General features: G+C 39.6%; 1 protein-coding gene across 1 annotated transcript in view; it reads right to left on the bottom strand.

Annotated features, from left to right (window-relative positions):
- Positions 1-12,937, bottom strand: part of DNAH11 (dynein axonemal heavy chain 11) — a 335,383-nt gene that overhangs the window by 246,690 nt on the left and 75,756 nt on the right. The window lies entirely within an intron of this gene.

Here is a 12,937-nt window from a genome sequence, read left to right on the forward strand (position 1 = left end):
AGAGATTATCAATACACAGAACATAGTACAGTATGAGAAATTTCACCATATGATTATATTTACCAAGGCTCCCTCCCCTAACCATCCCATCGATATACAACAGTTTATGTTTTACACCAAATATAAGCTGACTTATCTTTTTCTTTCTTGATAAACCAACTCTTATTTTTAGTTTTTATTAACATAGTAGTGTATTAATATGGTCAGGTGTAAGGAGTACAGAAGAGCTTGCAATGCAGGAAAAGCTGGAAACACAGGCACTCTCTCCAGTTATTCTGGGGGCGGTTTCTCGAACTCTCAGCTCTGTACACTAGTTGCTGCTTCTTGATTTATCAAGTTTAGACATTACAAACTTAACTGGCTTTGCAAACAAAGGATTTAACTTTGTTTTTCCACTTTACATTTTCTCCCAACGTCCTCTCAATACCCCAAATTTCTATTACTTTAGTTTTTTTGAGTTTCTTTTTAACTTTAAATACCCACGGTTAATCATTTATCCACTTTCAACTCTCTTAATTTCCTACTATGTAAATTAGGATATTAGCACTCTAACATTCTTTCATGATACAAGCTATATGTTTCATTTTACATGTTATACTTTTATAAACATTAACTGCAATTCTCTTAGTTTTACTAATGTTATTAGAAAAATTCCATACACATAAAAGGGTGTGGCTGTGAGCATACACACCATCCAGCTTAGGAAATACTATGTTACTAATAACTTTTAATGACTTTCTTAATTTTATCCCTCTCCTTCCCACTACAAATATAATCACTAAATTTTTATTGACTATTACTGATTTTATAATATTTTCACTACATGTTTGTACTGCTAAATGCTAAACTGTTAAAATTTATGTCTTAAAATTTATATGAAGTTTTATGCTACATATTAAGACATTTCAATATTTATTTTTGAGGTACATCTACATATTCATGAAGAGTATGTATGAAGGTCATTCATTTCTACTACTTTATAGTACTACCTAGTATGAATAAACTACAATTAATTTATTCTACTGCTGATGGTTATGTAGGATTTTCCTGTATTTCACCATTAGCACTAATGCTACTAGGATTTTTATGCCCCCTGGTATAAATGTTTTATATATAGTTTCGTTATCCTTTAATGGGTTAAAAATGTCTTCCGAGAGTTTCTATCATGAATGAATGTTGAATGATACCTAAAGATCTTTTGGCATTTCTTAAGATGGTTATATGACTTTTCTCTTAATCTGTTAATATGATGAATTATATTCATTTTCTAATGTTAAACATTTCCCTGGAATGAACCCCACCTATTTATAAATTGGATTATTTGATTACATTTTGTTTGGTTAGTTTGCATCTATGTGTACCAAAAAGAGTGGCTTATCAGGACTTCGCTGGTGGTGCAGTGTTGAGAATCCACCTGCCAATGCAGGAAACATGGGTTCGATCGCTGGTGCAGGAGGATCCCACATGCCGCGGAGCGACTAAGCCCGTGAGCCACAATTACTGAGCCTGCGCTCTAGAGCCCGTGAGCCATGACTACTGAGCCCGCATGCCTGGAGCCCGTGCTCTGCAACAAGAGAAGCCACTGCAATGAGAAGCCAGCGCACAGCAAGGAAGAGTAGCCCCCGCTCGCAGCAACTAGAGATAAAGCCTGCGTGCAGCAATGAAGACCCAATGCAACCAAAAATAAATAAATAAATTTATAAAAAGAAAAAAAGAAAAAGAATGGCTTATCATTTTTCCTTTCTCATACTGTCCTTTCACAAAAATAAGACATGCTTCACAGAGTAATTTTAGAGTGTTCATTCTTCTTCCGGCCTCTGGAATCATATGAATGAGATCTGTTTCTTGAAAGCTTCTTGGAATTAACCTGTAATGCTATCAGGGCCTGCTGTTCTCTCTGTTTTAAATTAATGGTTTATCTTTTTATTTTCCTACTGGTTAATTTTTCATAGTTATAGGACTATTCAGCTGTGTTCTTTTTAATTAATTAATTTATTTTTGGCTGCATTGGGTCTTCGTTGCTGTGCGCAGGCTTTCTCTAGTTGCAGCGAGCGGGGGTTACTTTTCGTTGAGGTGCGCGGGCTTCTCATTGTGGTGGCTTCTCTTGTTGTAGAGCACCAGCTCTAGGCGTGCAGGCTCAGTAGCTGTGGCTTGCAGGCTCTAGAGCACAGGCTCCGTACTTGTGGCGCACGGGGTTAGTCGCTCCGCGGCATGTGAGATCTTCCCGGACCAGGGCTCGAACCCGAACCCGTGTCCCTTGCATTGGCAAGCAGATTCTTAACCACTGCGCCACCAGGGAAGTCCCTGTGTTACTTCTTGAGATACTTTTAGTAAATTATATTTTTCCAGAAATGTATCCATTTTGCTTAAATTTTACATTTCTTATTTTTTTTTTTTTAAACATCTTTATTGAAGTATAATTGCTTTACAATGGTGTGCTAGCTTCTGCTTTACAACAAAGTGAATCAGTTACACATATACATATGTTGCCATATCTCTTCCCTCTTGCATCTCCCTCCCTCCCACCCTCCCTATCCCACCCCTCTAGGTGGTCACAAAGCACCGAGCTGATCTCCCTGTGCTATGCGGCTGCTTCCCACTAGTTATCTATTTTACATTTGGTAGTGTATATATGTCCATGACACTCTCTCACCCTGTCACATCTCACCCCTCCCCCGCCCCATATCCTCAAGTCCATTCTCTAGTAGGTCTGTGTCTTTATTCCCATCTTGCCACTAGGTTCTTCATGATCTCTTTTTTTTTTTTTTTTTTCCCTTAGATTCCATATATATGTGTTAGCATACTGTATTTGTTTTTCTCTTTCTGACTTACTTCACTCTGTATGACAGACTCTAACTCCATCCACCTCATTACAAACACCTCCATTTCATTTCTTTTTATGGCTGAGTAATATTCCATTGTATATATGTGCCACATCTTCTTTATCCATTCATCCGATGATGGACACCTAGGTTGCTTCCATGTCCTGGCTATTGTAAACAGAGCTGCAATGAATATTTTGGTACATGACTCTTTCTGAATTATGGTTTTCTCAGGGTATATGCCCAGTAGTGGGATTGCTGGGTCATATGGTAGTTCTATTTTTAGTTTTTTAAGGAACCTCCATACTGTTCTCCATAGTGGCTGTATCAATTTACATTCCCACCAACAGTGCAAGAGTGTTCCCTTTTCTCCACACCCTCTCCAGCATTTATTGTTTCTAGATTTTTTGATGATGGCCATTCTGACCGGTGTGAGATGATACCTCATTGTAGTTTTGATTTGCATTTCTCTAATGATTAATGATGTTGAGCATTCTTTCATGTGTCTGTTGGCAATCTGTATCTCTTCTTTGGAGAAATGTCCATTTAGGTCTTCTGCCCATTTTTGGATTGGGTTGTTTGTTTTTTTGTTATTGAGCTGCATGAGCTGCTTGTAAATCTTGGAGATTAATCCTTTGTCCGTTGATTCATTTGCAAATATTTTCTCCCATTCTGAGGGTTGTCTTTTGGTCTTGTTTATGGTTTCCTTTGCTGTGCAAAAGCTTTTAAGTTTCATTAGGTCCCATTTGTTTATTTGTGTTTTTATTTCCATTTCTCTAGGACCTGGGTCAAAAAGGATCTTGCTGTGACTTATGTCATACAGTGTTCTGCCTATGTTTTCCTCTAAGAGTTTGATAGTGTCTGGCCTTACACTTAGGTCTTTAATCCATTTTGAGTTTATTTTTGTGTATGGTGTTAGGGAGTGTTCTAATTTCATACTTTTACATGTACCTGTCCAATTTTCCCAGCACCACTTATTGAAGAGGCTGTCTTTTCTCCACTGCATATGCTTGCCTCCTTTATCGAAGATAAGGTGACCATATGTGCGTGGGCTTATCTCTGGGCTTTCTATCCTGTTCCATTGATCTATATTTCTGTTTTTGTGCCAGTACCAAACTGTCTTGATTACTGTAGCTTTGTAATATAGTCTGAAGTCAGGGAGCCTGATTCCTCCAGCTCCATTTTTCGTTCTCAAGATTGCTTTGGCTATTCGGGGTCTTTTGTGTTTCCATACAAATTGTGAAATTTTTTGTTCTAGTTCTGTGAAAAATGCCAGTGGTAGTTTGATAGGGATTGCATTGAATCTGTAGATTGCTTTGTGTAGCAGAGTCATTTTCACAATGTTTATTCTTCCAATCCAAGAACATGGTATATCTCTCCATCTATTTGTATCATCTTTAATTTCTTTCATCAGTGTCCTATAATTTTCTGCATACAGGTCTTTTGTCTCCTTAGGTAGGTTTATTCCTAGGTATTTTATTCTTTTTGTTGCAATGGTAAACGGGAGTGTTTTCTTAATTTCACTTTCAGATTTTTCATCATTAGTATACAGGAATGCAAGAGATTTCTGTGCATTAATTTTGTATCCTGCTACTTTACCAAATTCATTGATTAGCTCTAGTAGTTTTCTGGTAGCATCTTTTGGATTCTCTATGTATAGTATCATGTCATCTGCAAACAGTGACAGCTTTACTTCTTCTTTTCCGATTTGGATTCCTTTTATTTCTTTTTCGTCTCTGATTGCTGTGGCTAACACTTCCAAAACTATGTTGAATAATAGTGGTGAGAGTGGGCAACCTTGTCTTGTTCCTGATCTTAGTGGAAATGGTTTCAGTTTTTCACCATTGAGGACAATGTTGGCTGTGGGTTTGTCATATACGGCCTTTATTATGTTGAGGAAAGTTCCCTCTATGCCTACTTTCTGCAGGACTTTTATCATAAATGGGTGTTGAATTTTGTCGAAAGCTTTCTCTGCATCTATTGAGATGATCATATGGTTTTTCTCCTTCAATTTGTTAATATGATGTATCACGTTGATTGATTTGCGTATATTGAAGAATCCTTGCATTCCTGGAATAAACCCCACTTGATCATGGTGTATGATCCTTTTAATGTGCTGTTGGATTCTGTTTGCTAGTATTTTGTTGAGGATTTTTGCATCTATGTTCATCAGTGATATTGGCCTGTAGTTTTCTTTCTTTGTGACATCTTTGCCTGGTTTTGGTATCAGGGTGATGGTGGCCTCGTAGAATGAGTTGGGGAGTGTTCCTCCCTCTGCAATATTTTGGAAGAGTTTGAGAAGGATAGGTGTTAGCTCTTCTCTAAATGTTTGATAGAATTCGCCTGTGAAGCCATCTGGTCCTGGGCTTTTGTGTGTTGGAAGATTTTTAATCACAGTTTCAATTTCAGTGCTTGTGATTGGTCTGTTCATATTTTCTATTTCTTCCTGGTTCAGTCTCGGCAGGTTGCGCATTTCTAAGAATCTGTCCATTTCTTCCAGGTTGTCCATTTTATTAGCATAGAGTTGCTTGTAGTAATCTCTTATGATCGTTTGTATTTCTGCAGTGTCAGTGGTTACTTCTCCTTTTTCATTTCTAATTCTATTAATTTGAGTCTTCTCCTTTTTTCTCTTGATGAGTCTGGCTAATGGTTTATCAATTTTGTTTATCTTCTCAAAGAACCAGCTTTTAGTTTCATTGATTTTTGCTATTGTTTCCTTCATTTCTTTTTCATTTATTTCTGATCTGATCTTTATGATTTCTTTCCTTCTGCTAGCTTTGGGGTTTTTTTGTTCTTCTTTCTCTAATTGCTTTAGGTGCAAGGTTAGGTTGTTTATTCGAGATGTTTCCTGTTTCTTGATGTAGGCTTGTATTGCTATAAACTTCCCTCTTAGAACTGCTTTTGCTGCATCCCATAGGTTTTGGATCGTCGTGTCTCCATTGTCATTTGTTTCTAGGTATTTTTTGATTTCCCCTTTGATTTCTTCAGTGATCACTTCGTTATTAAGTAGTGTATTGTGTAGCCTCCATGTGTTTGTATTTTTTACAGATCTTTTCCTGTAATTGATATCTAGTCTCATAGCATTGTGGTCGGAAAAGATACTTGATACGATTTCAATTTTTTTAAATTTACCAAGGCTTGATTTGTGATCCAAGATATGATCTATCCTGGAGAATGTTCCATGAGCACTTGAGAAAAATGTGTATTCTGTTGTTTTTGGGTGGAATGTCCTATAAATATCAATTAAGTCCATCTTGTTTAATGTATCATTTAAAGCTTGTGTTTCCTTATTTATTTTCATTTTGGATGATCTGTCCATTGGTGAAAGTGGGGTGTTAAAGTCCCCTACTATGATTGTGTTACTGTCGATTTCCCCTTTTATGGCTGTTAGTATTTGCCTTATGTATTGAGGTGCTCCTATGTTGGGTGCATAAATATTTACAATTGTTATACCTTCCTCTTGGATCGATCCCTTGATCATTATATAGTGTCCGTCTTTGTCTCTTGTAATTGTCTTTATTTTAAAGTCTATTTTGTCTGATATGAGAATTGCTACTCCAGCTTTCTTTTGATTTCCATTTGCATGGAATATCTTTTTCCATCCCCTCACTTTCAGTCTGTATGTGTCTCTAGGTCTGAAGTGGGTCTCTTGTAGACAGCATATATATGGGTCTTGTTTTTGTATCCATTCAGCCAGTCTGTGTCTTTTGGTGGGAGCATTTAATCCATTTACATTTAAGGTAATTATCGATATGTATGTTCCTATTCCCATTTTCTTAAATGTTTTGGGTTTGTTATTGTAGGTGTTTTCCTTCTCTTGTGTTTCTTGCCTAGAGCAGTTCCTTTAGCATTTGTTGTAAAGCTGGTTTGGTGGTGCTGAACTCTCTCAGCTTTTGCTTGTCTGTAAAGGTTTTAATTTCTCCATCAAATCTGAATGAGATCCTTGCTGGGTAGAGTAATCTTGGTTGTAGGTTTTTCTCCTTCATCACTTTAAGTATATCCTGCCACTCCCTTCTGGCTTGCAGCGTTTCTGCTGAAAGATCAGCTGTTAACCTTATGGGGATGCCCTTGTGTGTTATCTGTTGTTTTTCCCTTGCTGCTTTTAATATGTTTTCTTTATATTTAATTTTTGATAGTTTGATTAATATGTGTCTTGGTGTGTTTCTCCTTGGATTTATCCTGTATGGGACTCTCTGTGCTTCCAGGACTTGATTAACTATTTCCTTTCCCATATTAGGGAAGTTTTCAACTATAATCTCTTCAAATATTTTCTCAGTCCCTTTCTTTTTCTCTTCTTCTTCTGGGACCCCTATGATTCGAATGTTGGTGCGTTTAATGTTGTCCCAGAGGTCTCTGAGACTGTCCTCAGTTCTTTTCATTCTTTTTTCTTTATTCTGCTCTGCAGTAGTTATTTCCACCATTTTATCTTCCAGGTCACTTATCCGTTCTTCTGCCTCAGTTATTCTGCTATTGATCCCATCTAGAGTATTTTTAATTTCATTTATTGTGCTTGTCATCGTTTCTTGGTTCCTCTTTAGTTCTTCTACGTCCTTGTTAAATGTTTCTTGCATTTTGTCTATTCTATTTCCAAGACTTTGGATCATCCTTACTATCATTATTCTGAATTCTTTTTCAGGTAGACTACCTATTTCCTCTTCATTTGTTAGGTCTGGTGTGTTTTGACCCTGCTCCTTCATCTGCTGTGTGTTTTTCTGTCTTCTCATTTTGCTTATCTTACTGTGTTTGGGGTCTCCTTTTCACAGGCTGCAGGTTCGTAGTTCCCGTTGTTTTTGGTATCTGTCCCCAGTGGCTAAGGTTGGTTCAGTGGGTTGTGTAGGTTTCCTGGTGGAGGGAACTAGTGCCTGTGTTCTGGTGGATGAGGCTGGATGTTGTCTTTCTGGTGGGTTCGTCCACGTCTGGTGGTGTGTTTTGGGGTGTCTGTGGCCTTATTATGATTTTAGGCAGCCTCTCTGTTAATGGATGGGGCTGTGTTCCTCTCTTGCTAGTTGTTTGGCATAGGGTGTCCAGCACTGTAGCTTGCTGGTCGTTGAGTGAAGCTGGGTCTTGATGTTGAGATGGAGATCTGTGAGAGATTTTCGCCGTTTGGTATTACGTGGAGCTGGGAGGTCTCTTGTGGACCAGTGTCCTGAAGTTGGCTCTCCCACCTCAGAGGCACAGCCCTGATGCCTGGCTGGAGCACCAAGAGCCTTTCATCCACACGGCTCAGAATAAAAGGGAGAAAAAATGGAAAGAAAGAAAAAAAGAGGATAAAATAAAATAAAATAAAACAATTATAATAAAAAATAAGAAAAAAAATTATTAAGAGTAAATTTATTAAGAAAAAAAATTTTTTTTAATTTTTAAAAATAGATTTATTAATTTTTTATACTAAAAATAAGAAAAAAATTATTTAGAAAAAATTTATTAAGAAAAAAAATTTTTTAATTTTTTAAAATAAAAAATATGAAAAAACTTATTAAAAATTTTTTTTTAAAAATAGAAAATAAGGAAAAAATTATTAAGAAAACATTTATTAGGGAAAAAAAAAATTTTTAAGCCAAAAAAAAAAAAAAAACGGACGGACCTAACCCTAGGACTAACGGTGAGAGCAAAGCTGTACAGACAAAATCTCACCCAGAAGCATACACATCTACACTCACAAAAAAAAGGAAAAGGGGAAAAGTTAATATATCCTGCTCCCAAAGTCCACCTCCTAAATTTGGGATGATTCGTTGTCTATTCAGGTATTCAACAGATGCAGGCACATCAAGTTGTTTGTGGAGCTTTAATCCTCTGCTTCTGAGGCTGCTGGGAGAGATTTCCCTTTCTCTTCTTTGTTCGTACAGCTCCCGGGGTTCAGCTTTGGATTTGGACCCGCCTCCGCATGTAGGTCCCCTGAGGGCGTCTGTTCCCCGCCCAGACAGAACGGGGTTAAAGGAGCAGCTGATTCGGGGGCTCTGGCTCAGTCAGGCCGGGGGGAGGGAGCGGTACGGAGGAGGCGGGGCGAGCCTGCGGCGGCAGAAGCCGGCGTGACGTTGCAGCAGCCTGAGGCGCGCCGTGCGCTCTCCCGGGGAAGTTGTCCCCGGATCACGGGACCCTGGCGGTGGCGGGCTGCACAGGCTCCCGGGAGGGGCGGTGTGGAGAGTGACCTGTGCTCGCCCACAGGCTGTTTGGTGGCGGCAGCAGCAGCCTTAGCGTCTCATGCCCGTCTCTGGGGTCCGCGCTGATAGCCGCGGCTCGCGCCCGTCTCTGGAGTTCGTTTAAGTGGCGCTCTGAATCCCCTCTCCTTGCACGCCGCGAAACAAAGAGGCAAGAAAAAGTCTCCTGCCTCTTCGGCAGCTGCAGACTTTTTCTCGTGCACCCTCCCGGCTAGTTGTGGTGCGCTAGACCCTTCAGGCTGTGTTCACGCAGCCAACCCCAGTCCTCTCCCTGGGATCCGACCGAAGCCCGCGCCTCAGCTCCCAGCCCCCGCCCGCCCCGGTGGGTGAGCAGACAAGCCTCTCGGGCTGGTGAGTGCTGCTCGGCGCCGAGCCTCTGTGCGGGAATCTCTCCGTTTTTCCCTCTGCGTCCCTGTTGCTGTGGGATCCGCGCTGATAGCCGCGGCTCGCGCCCGTCTCTGGAGCTCGTTTAGGCGGCGCTCTGAATCCCCTCTCATTGCGCGCCGCGAAACAAAGAGGCAAGAAAAAGTCTCTTGCCTCTTTGGCAGCTGCAGTCTTTTTCCCGGACTCCCTCCCGGCTAGCACCGAAGCCCGAGCCCCAGCTCCCAGGCCCTGCCCGCCCAGGCGGCTGAGCAGACAAGCCTCTCGGGCTGGTGAGTGCTGGTCGGCCCCGCTCCTCTGTGCGGGAATCTCTCCGCTTTGCCCTCCGCACCAATGTGGCTGCGCTCTCCTCCGTGGCTCCGAAGCTTCCCCCCTCTGCTACCCGCAGTCTCTGCCCACGAAGGGGCTTCCTAGTGTGTGGAAACCTTTCCTCCTTCACAGCTCCCTCCCACTGGTGCAGGTCCCGTCCCTATTCTTTTGTCTCTGTTATTTCTTTTTTCTTTTGCCCTACCCAAGTACGTGGGGATTTTCTTGCCTTTTGGGAGGTCTGACGTCTTCTGCCAGCGTTCAGTGGGTGTTCTGTAGGAGCAGTTCCACGTGTAGATGTATTTCTCATGTATCTGTGGGGAGGAAGGTGATCTCCGCGTCTTACTCTTCCGCCATCTTGCCCCTCCCTCCTACATTTCTTATTGATTGTATTCTATGATCTTTTGAATTTCTGCTCTTTCTGTACTATCATTCCCTATTTATTCCTAAGATTGTTGATTTTCCAACAGAGATTTGTCAATATAACTAGTCTTTTCTAATCATATTGACAATCAAATTTGGCTTTGTTTGTCCTCTCTTTTCTTGAAATATACACACTGGAACTTATTTCAGTGATGATTTGTTGGTGGTTAATGCACTATTTTTGTTTATCTGAAATATATTCTTGTTATTGAAATATAATTTTACACAGGAGAATTGGGAAAAAATCATCCACTACCTTTTGGCTTCCATTGTTGCTGATGACAAATATGCTCTTAGCCCAGTCATCATTTCTAACAGGTAATCTGTCTTTTCTATCTGGTTGCTTTAAAGGTCTTCTCTTTGCCTTTGGTATTCTGTAGTTCATTGTGATGTGTCTAGATGTTGACTTTGTATTTATCCTGGTTGCCGGTCAGTGAATTTCCTCAATCTATTGATTCATGCTTTGACCAGTTCTAGAAAAATCTCAGCTACTACATCTCTATTGCTTGTCTAATATTCTGTGTATTCTCTCTTCCAGGAAGTCTGAGTAAAAGAGTTAGACATCATTAGAACTTCTTACTCTGTGTCTCTTAATCTCTTTTGTATTTTGCATCTCCTTTCACCTATGTGCTGCCTTCTAAGTGAGTTCTTCCAATGTCATTTGCATTTCACTAATCCTCTTTTCAGTTAGTTCTTTAACCCCTGCTGAGTTGTATCTTTTATTTTTCATTTCCATAAGTTTCTGGCCCTTTTTCAAACTCAGTTGATCATTTTTGGTAGTCTCAAAACTGAGAACTTGCTCATTTTTTTCAATGTTATCTTTTATTTCCTGAATACATGACTTCTTCTTCTTCTTTTTTTTTTTTTTGGCTGTGCCACATGCGGGATCTTAGTTCCCTGACCAGGGATCAAACCCATGCCCTGTGCAGTGGAAGCATGGCATCCTAACCACTGGACCACCAGGGAAGTCCCAATAAATGTCTTCTAATATCTGACATTTCATATGGGTCTGTATCTGTGGTTTGCTCTTTCTGTTGGCCCTTATGCATGATGGTGTGTTCGTTTTATTGTAAACTCAAATTTAACTGAATTTAATCTGTTGGACCCCTGAAGAGATTAGAATAAGAGCACCTTATTCTCTTCTACCCAGAGAAGATTTGGATTTGCTTCTACCAGGTGCTAAGAAGAGCTACTTGTAACCATATCAGTTTCCTAGCCTGGAAATTCCTTAACCATAGGGGTAGTATAAAATTACACCATAACCCTTGGGAGAACAGGCCTATGTTTACCAATTCCCAGAGGATCCTTTTCTATTTTTTTTGTCCTATTCAGAGCAAGGTCTGATGGGTCATCTCATAGGCTCCCAGTGCAGGCTGCAGATTTTTCCCAGCCCACCCTTTCACTAAGCGTGTAACCTCTTAAAAGCATCTCCTAGTTTGCCCTGAAAGGGTTAATCACAAAGTTCTAGAGTTCTGGTACTTTGATTTGCCCCTACAGCAGCACAGGCTTTTATGTTTCCCACTGCTTTCCATCCTGGTTTCAGCAACTCTATTTCCCTGCCTCTTGCTTTCTTGGGAGTTCAGCAATAGATTTAAAGTCACATATTTGTGAACATGTTTCAGCATCTGTTTTACAAGATGGATTTTCAAAATGTCTAGTCAACCATACTCCCCAGAGCCAACAGCCCTTTTATTTATTTTTAATTATTTTTCCTATTAGTTATACTAATTCAATTATTCCTAGAAATACAGATCCAGTTATTTTAATTCAACTGTTCACTGTATCTTTGGCTATGAAGAAACAATAGCACATAATATAAATTTACCAAGGTATCAGTTATAAAAGGAGAGATTTACTACACCACTCCCCTGTTCCTGGAGGGTCAATGGTTTCCATCTTTTGGAGTGAGGTGCCTTGAGTACTAGGACCTACCATACCAGCCCAGAACAAACATATACATGACTTTGGCTGAATCTAGTTAAACACTAGATATGCTTGCTGAACAAACACACAAGAAAATGACTTCAAGATAAAGGTAACCGAGTCCTGCTATACTCAAAACATCCTCAACACATTTTGTAGGTATGATAAATATCTGCCTTTTAAATATGTAACTATATGGTGTTATAGTATAGCATGCAAATGGTAGGAGTCAATAAATGATAACTGCAGTAAATGTTTACACACAGCACATTGGTTAGTCAAGTAAAAATGTCTCCATATCCACAATCTGTTCAGACCACCTGCAGTTTAGATATAATCTTTTTTAAAAAAACAACTCTTTTCGCATACTCTAACCAACTCCCTTTTCAGTGAATATATTAACCACTTTTCTTTAGCCAAGTGAAAGAGAAGACCTCATGCTATTGAATGGTGTTTTCTGAATGGCTGAAAGCAGTTAAAACTAAATTCAATCCAAAATTTGGAAAGAGAAGTAAAAACTGTCAGTTCCAAGTTTTACAGCAGTCTAAGGAGGAAAGGCTATCTCCAGCATGAAGTCAAATCAGGATGGCAGCCTAGATGAACTCAGAAAAATTCCCAGCCCCCAATGCAAACTTCAAAGTCACTTTCTCATTTTGGCTGCTAGGTTAAGAATTCTTACAGAAACAAAGATATTATTTTTCCAATAAACGTTTAAAACATTTTTTCAATCCTCATGAATTAGTCACCATTTTCAGATTATTTGCCTATTATAGTCATTCTTATAGTCAATTATAATAAAGTAGTTCATTATAACCTAGGATTAAATGACTCAATAATATTTGTATCCAGAATTAAGAATAAGTTATGGGCATTCATTTGAAACTCCCTGAAACACTAGCCACCTCCAGAAAACCATATAACACA

Source organism: Eubalaena glacialis, chromosome 8 (genome assembly GCF_028564815.1).
Source record: "Eubalaena glacialis isolate mEubGla1 chromosome 8, mEubGla1.1.hap2.+ XY, whole genome shotgun sequence".
Taxonomy (NCBI): Eukaryota; Metazoa; Chordata; class Mammalia; order Artiodactyla; family Balaenidae; genus Eubalaena; species Eubalaena glacialis.